The sequence below is a fragment of the Lytechinus variegatus genome, chromosome 6, assembly GCF_018143015.1.
Source record: "Lytechinus variegatus isolate NC3 chromosome 6, Lvar_3.0, whole genome shotgun sequence".
NCBI classification, from domain to species: domain Eukaryota; kingdom Metazoa; phylum Echinodermata; class Echinoidea; order Temnopleuroida; family Toxopneustidae; genus Lytechinus; species Lytechinus variegatus.
The window spans coordinates 31,807,696-31,814,882 of NC_054745.1; the positions used below are offsets into that span (position 1 = coordinate 31,807,696).

At 36.1% G+C, this 7,187-nt stretch overlaps 1 long non-coding RNA gene across 1 annotated transcript; it reads left to right on the forward strand.

The window, feature by feature from the left end:
* Positions 1-559: 559 nt before the first annotated feature.
* On the forward strand, positions 560-3,249 carry LOC121416604. Its single transcript, XR_005970213.1, has 2 exons — positions 560-1,390; positions 2,885-3,249. It is a non-coding gene; the product is annotated as an uncharacterized LOC121416604 (long non-coding RNA).
* Positions 3,250-7,187: the final 3,938 nt, after the last annotated feature.

Consider the following 7,187-nt stretch of genomic DNA (forward strand, 5'->3'; position numbering starts at 1 on the left):
CTCAAATTTCCGTTCCAAGGCATAGCATTTTTAGCCTATTAAGAAAAAGAACAAAGAAAGCCACTCCAAGGCATATTATTTTCTTCTCGTGAAAAAGGAATCCGCTCCAAAGCTTCGCATATTTTCTGTTATGCCGTTCCGATCGATCTGCTACAATGAGTCGTAATTTTGAAAAAGCAGCCGCTGCAATGAACGCTGTCTGACCATTGCCTCTGTGCTAGCGCACCCGCCGCCCATGCTGCCGGTCTAGCTGCATGCACGTATGCCCGTTCCATAGGGATGCATGAAGGCACTCACATGCAGGTGACTCGTTCCAAGGACCCCCGATTTCACAAACATTTGTAGTTCTGAAGCCCGTTCCGAGGACCCTCCTTTTTACAATTAGCCCACTCCAAGGCCCCCGTTTTTTGTCTCGCCCGCGGCACACCCCCACCAATTTTTGGGTCGAGTGCCCCCCCCCCCCCCCCCGGATTGTGTAGCAGTAATGCATTGCAGGAATTTCAAATGGGAACACTGACAAAACTTGAATAACTTTGTACTCAAGGCTTTTAATCAAACTTGGAGAGAAGCATGCAGGTTATATGCAAATTTATTTCAATTTTACCAAAAATGATGGTCACCTCATGGGTCAGGCTGATGATGAGCATGGGTCAAAGTTAAGCCTATTAGGGCAAGTTTTGTATTACAGCTCATAACGTTTGATCCATGTACAGTGTATGCCCATTTTTTTACCAAACTTGGATGGTAGATGTCCCCGGGGGAGTGGGGGGGGGGGGGGGTTGAAGGTCACCTCCAGGTCAAATGTTACAGCAGGGGTTGAAGAACTTTTGGAGCTCATTGTTAGGATTTTGGTTTGTTTGTTTAAATTTCTATCATCACTCATAAATTGTTACCAATCTAAGAGAGATGATGTTCTTCAGAGATTTGAAGGTCACCTCCAGTTCCAAGGTCACAGGCAGGGGTCAACAAGCCTTTTGAATATAAAATGATTTTGTTGTATATTAATGGGTGATACACATTTTGGCTGAAATCACCATGGTGAATCCCTTTATTACCTTCAATCCTTATAATATCTCAATTATATACTTGTACCCATTCCACTTGTAAGATTGAATCTCACTTGCAGGCAAACACATTTAGTTTGAAAATGCTGATATCTCCTCACCTTCATCTTTCTTTCCTATTTTCTTTGCTCCCATTCTTATTTTGTTTTCCCTTCCTTCACCGGTCACTTCTTTGCTCAAACCGTATTTTCATTTATACAGGTCAACAATAAGAAAATTTGGCTTTCAGTACTTCCTGGGATTTTGATCGGCAGAACGAAAGGGGAATGAGGCAAATTAAATGTGCCGTACTTCAAAGTCTTGAATCTTTCATCAATCTCCAATTAGTAAGTATTGATTATCGTCTTACTTTTTCAAAATTTTTTATTTATTTATTTATATATTTATTTATTTTTTGGCCAATTTAGGTTAAAGCTCTGATTTTCCTGAACAATATTAGAACGTTACTGTTGGCAATCTTTGAGAGCACTTAGGTTTGACTGTAGCGCATGCTCACTTGACCAAGGCAAGTGAAAATATCAAAGTGCTTAAGTTGCTTACCCAAAAAGGTAAAAAAAAAAATTTAATGTGGGCAAGTAAAATTTTGACCCCAACATTGAAATCTGTTTAGGGCAGCTATCTGACTGTATTTGTTCTATCTAATAATCCTGATACTAAATTAAGTATCTCAATTCTGGAGCGCAAATCATAACAACGGAATAAGTTCACACAATGACTTAGTCAATACCTATTCTGCATGTATGTCATGGTTGTTGGATGTCTATGTTGGATGTCTTGCGAAGACTTGAAATCTCCTTAAATGCAGTTCTCTAAACTCAGAAAAATACCTCCTATGGTTTTACCTCAATAATGTAATGAGATCAACGCTGATTCATGTTATTTATTTTGTGGGGGGGGGAGCAATAGAAGTCCTTCTTAAAGGGATGGTCCGGGCTGAAAATATTTATAGAGTAGAATTCACTGAGCAAACTGCCAAAAATTCATCAAATTGGATAACAAAGTTATTGAATTTTAAAGTTTAGCAATATTTTGTGAAAATAGTCGTCATGAATATTCATTAAGTGGGCTAATGACGTCACATCTCCACTTGTTCTTTTGTATTTTATTGTATGAAAATAGGTTTATTCAATTTTTTTCCTCCAAGAACTAGAAAAATTGGATTGACATTTCATTTAGTGCATTAGATATTGATTGCTGCAACTTATTTCATTATAAAGGAGACATATTATTCACACAAGTATGAAATAATGAAAAAATATGGTTTTATGTAATAACATAAGAAAACGGAAAGTGGAGATGTGACATCATCAGCCCACCTAATGAATATTCATGACGACTGTTTTCACAAAATATTGCTAAACTTCAATAACTTTATTATTTGTTATCCGATTTTGATGAAATTTTCGGCATTTTGTTCAGTGAATTCTACTCTATGTATTTAAGACATGAATATTTTCAGCTTTTGACCATCCCTTTGAAGATATTGGCTAACAATACCACAATTAAAAAATCTGAGCCGCATGATGGCCCAAAAAGAATAGAACAATTTAGATCTTTAATTTCAGTGATATAGCCAAAGTGTCATACTGTCATTGTATTGGATATTTCTTTTTTTTTTGGTAGAATGATGTAATTGTCATGTTTTGTGAACCCTTGTCATTATGATTTTCGAAATATCATTTACCACCTAGTATTTCCCACTCCTGTATTACCTGTCAACCCTGCTCTTAGTATGTAAGGTATAATACAGATTATCCAACTAGATGTCTGTGTGATTGGTCTTCTACCCCCTTCGATTCTTTGTTTTGCACTTTATTTAGGAAGGAGCATGAAGAAAAAGAAGATGAACAGGAATTGACAATGGCGCGTTCCATACCTTGGAGTGATTGCACAGTGGCACCCTTGGACCTAATTTCACCCTGACATCAAGTTGGTTTTAAGGAGAACCATGAGAGAAATTAATAAATTAAAGTTTGGCGAATATCAAAGAATAACAGAGTTATGAGGCTTCAAAGTTTTAAATTTGTGACATGACATGCGAGCAGCTCCCAATATGTCAATCATGTAATATAAATTCCATAAATTGCCATTTTTTAATGGTTTTCATGATAATTAAATGGGTTTTTATCAGAAGCTTGTATGAAATAATGTTTCTGATAACATTGAATCCACAGGTAAAATCATTTTCCAATTTCCCTAGAAAAGGCACTTGTATAGAATTGATATCACATAAAATATGAGGAGCTGCTCGCATGTGAAGTCACAAATTTAAAATTTCATAACTCTTATTCTTGGTGGATTTTTACCAACTAACATGCAATGTCAGGATGAACCTTGCCTTATATTGGCAGCCTTTCATTGACATTTACATACAGTATTTTAGGCTTTGTGAGCAAGTATATGAAAAAGGTGCTAATTAACACCTACTTCCCCTTCTTAACCCTAAACAGGCCGGGGGGGGGGGGGGTTTAAAACAACCTTCCCCCAACATTTTCTGCGATCATTCCTCCGCGGGAGATTTGTTGACCCTGCCACTCTCAGAGTTTATACTAAGTCTCGCGCATCTTTTGAGACCAAATTTACGATGCCCAGGTACGTTGTCCCGAAATTATGCAACATTTCGTAAGTTCATGTCTGACCAAAAATTGTTCCAAAACGTGATTTCGTCCACAAAGTCAATGCAAATTGAGTTTTCTCATCTTATTCATAAAGCTATGATTTTTACTTTAAACAGCAGAAGTCAATTGATTTTAGCATAATTATATGCTTCAAACAGGCTGTGCTATAATATAAATCTGGTGAAAAAAAGGTTGAAAAACAAAGAAATTCCTAAAACAATAAAATACATAAGAAATTTATTTCCAAACTGAAGTTTTTTTCAATTGCGATTGTTAAGAATGCTACAAAGAATATTTTTACCAAAAATTAGCATTCTGGGAGCTTTATGATATCAAGTGAATTAGAGCAAAAAAATATGATTTACCCATAAATTAATTCAGATAAAAAAAATATCATTATTTGGAAAATTTTACCATACAGCCTTGTAGATTACATCGCACACTACCAGCGTGCAAATTGCTCGCGTGATCGGCAGGGGGGGGGGGGGCACTTCCATTCACGAGTGGATACCATGCGCGACCATGGGGTCTCGAAAAGCACCCTAAACACGTAATTTCCATATTCGGAACATGCACCCCTTAACAAGTATTGGCGTGTGAAACCCTACCCTTAACAACTATTGGAAACAAAACGATACTCTTGGCAAATATTCCCTGAAATGAACCCCTAAACAAGTACAGGAATGTTTTATTGTTACGGGTCCTTCGGTTGTCTGCTTTACCTTAGTTGGTTTGGTACGACCCCATCTTCTACTCTACGTGCAAATCAGACTCTAAACATGAAGTGTTAGGGCAAAAAGGACATCCTTTATGAAACATTTTTATTTTGTTTTATCATCCCCGCAAATTTGACCCTAAACACGTGATTTTCCTAGCGAAATAGATACCCTTTTTTCATTATATTTGTGTTTTTTACACCATTATCACGTTACGTACGCAACGTGCCATGTCGTTAAAAAGACATCCTTTTTACCTGTTTTTTTAGGTCGCGCATGGTATCCACTCGTCAATGTAAGTGGCTCCTGGGGCACCCCCCCCCCCCCACAGAGCAGCCAAAAAAGCCTGGTCTAGTTGGGGTTAAGAGGAGTGCTCGTTTGTTATTCTATTGATCACATGTAAATATTTTTAGGTCAAATGGCATTTTTTATGACGGTTGGCTAATTTAAAGAGTTGTTTGAATAATTTCACCTTTTGGTGCAGAACAGTTCTTGTTATCTTTGTTGTAAGAACTTTAAGTCCAGTACACATCATCTTTCCAGATTTCATGCAAATACAAGAAAGAATCTTCTAAGGCATGTCTGAAACATTTAGATGACAATCTTTATTCCAACTTGTTGTGCCAGGATAAATTTGACTCATTTCGATACTTTCTCAATGCTAATTATGAATGTTCCATCGTTGAATTTATTTAAAGGTCAAGTCCACCTCAGAAAAATGTTGATTTGAATCAATAAAGAAAAATCAGACAAGCACAATGCTGAAAATTTCATCAAAATCAGATGTAAAATAGGAAAATTATGACACTTCAAAGTTTCGCTTATTTTCAACAAAATAGTTATATGAACGAGCCAGTAAAATCCAAATGAGAGAGTCGATGATGTCACTCACTATTTCTTTTGTTTTTATTGTTTGAATTATACAATATGTCAATTTTTACGAATTTGGCAATTAGGACCTCCTTGCCTGAAGCACAAAATGTTAAAATAATGGAATTCCATGTGTTCAGGGAGGAATGAAACTTCATTTCACATGACAATGATGAGAAAATGAAATATTTCATATAATAAAATACAAAAGAAATAGTGAGTGAGTGATGTCATCAACTCTCATTTGGAGGCAACTAGCTCGTTCATATAACTATTTTGTTGAAATTTTAAAATGCCATAACTTTCTTATTTTACATCAGATTTTGTTGAAATTTTCAGTGTTATGCTTTTTGAATTTTTTCTTTTTATTCAAATCAAGTTTTTGTTGGGGTGGACTTGTCCTTTAAATATTCAGCAACTGAACATTTGCTCAATGCATTAAAACCGAAGGATCTTTTGTACCATAATTGGATACCACCCTCTAATTTTTCATCCATTGCACACTTATTTCACTTTGGCCTGCAGTAATGCTGAGCTTGGGTCTGTAATAGGACATATATTTCATATTTGCTTTGCTCACATAGTATTCAGTGGCTACACCCTAAATAGACTGGGCTATTTCGACGCCTAAGAAGACGGGGAGGGGGGGGGGCTAATTCAGCCCCCCCTACGATCTCCGCCGTGGATGGCGCGATCGAGACGAAAATTGGCACACGTGTTACCCATGGCATTATCACAAAACTATAACATCAAATTCTGCAAAAAATTGCATGTCTCATTAATTATGCTAATTTATGCGTAAAATCATAGATTGCTCTAATTAATAAAATAATGCCCCTGAATTGCTAATTTTTGTTTCACATACTCTAGATAGGCATCTGATCAAATTTATTTAAAAAAAATTTCAACATCACATTTATTTTCTTATGTGTTCTATTGTTTTCTAAATTTCTTTTGTTTTTCTTTGTTTATCTACTTTTTTTCAATGGAAATTGTCGGAGACTTTTGACCATAAAAAAGATAAAATTAATAGGTTTTAAGCAGTAAAAGGAAAAATATTGATACATTTATGAATTTTGGCTAAAAACACTATTTGCATTGGATTTGTACACAAATTCACGTTTTTGATTAATTTTGGGTCTGCATGCACTTACGAAATGTTGCGTAATTTCGGAACGGCGTACCCGGGGTCACAATTTTGGTCTCAAGAGTTGCGCCAGACTTGAAAGTAAAAAGTTAGTGAGCGACATGGTCAAAAAATTTTGAGGGGAGCTGAATCGGTCCCCCCCCCTCGACATTTTTTTCGTAATAAAGCTGCCGTGTAAAGTTTTTTGACCGCGTCGCTCACCGACTCTTTACATTCAAGTCTCGCGCAACTTTTGAGACCAAATTTCCGACCCCCGGATACGCGGTTCCGAAATAACGCATTTCGTAAGTGCATGCAGACCCAAAATTTAACAAAAATGTGAATTTGTGTACAAATCCAATGCAAATAGAGTTTTTAGGCAAATGTATCATTATTTTTCCTTTTACTGATTGAAATTTATTAATTCCATCTTATTTATGGTCCAAATAAGTCCCCGACAATTTCCATTGAAAAACAATAAAAAATTGAGAAATACATAAGAAATTTAGAAAACAATAAAATACATAAAAAAAATTAAATGTGATTTTGAATTTTTTTTTTGTACATTTGATCAGATTCATATAAAGTGTCTGTGTACCCCAAATTTGCATTTTAGGGGCATTATTTAGTTAAAGCAAAATTTTGATTCTACGCATAAATTAGCATAATTAATTAGCAATGAGCTTGTTCGCAGAAAATGATCTTGTAGTTTTGTAGATTATGCGACGGGTAACACTCGTACCAAGTTTTGTTGCGATCGAGATCATAAGAGGGGCTGTATCAGCCCCCCCCC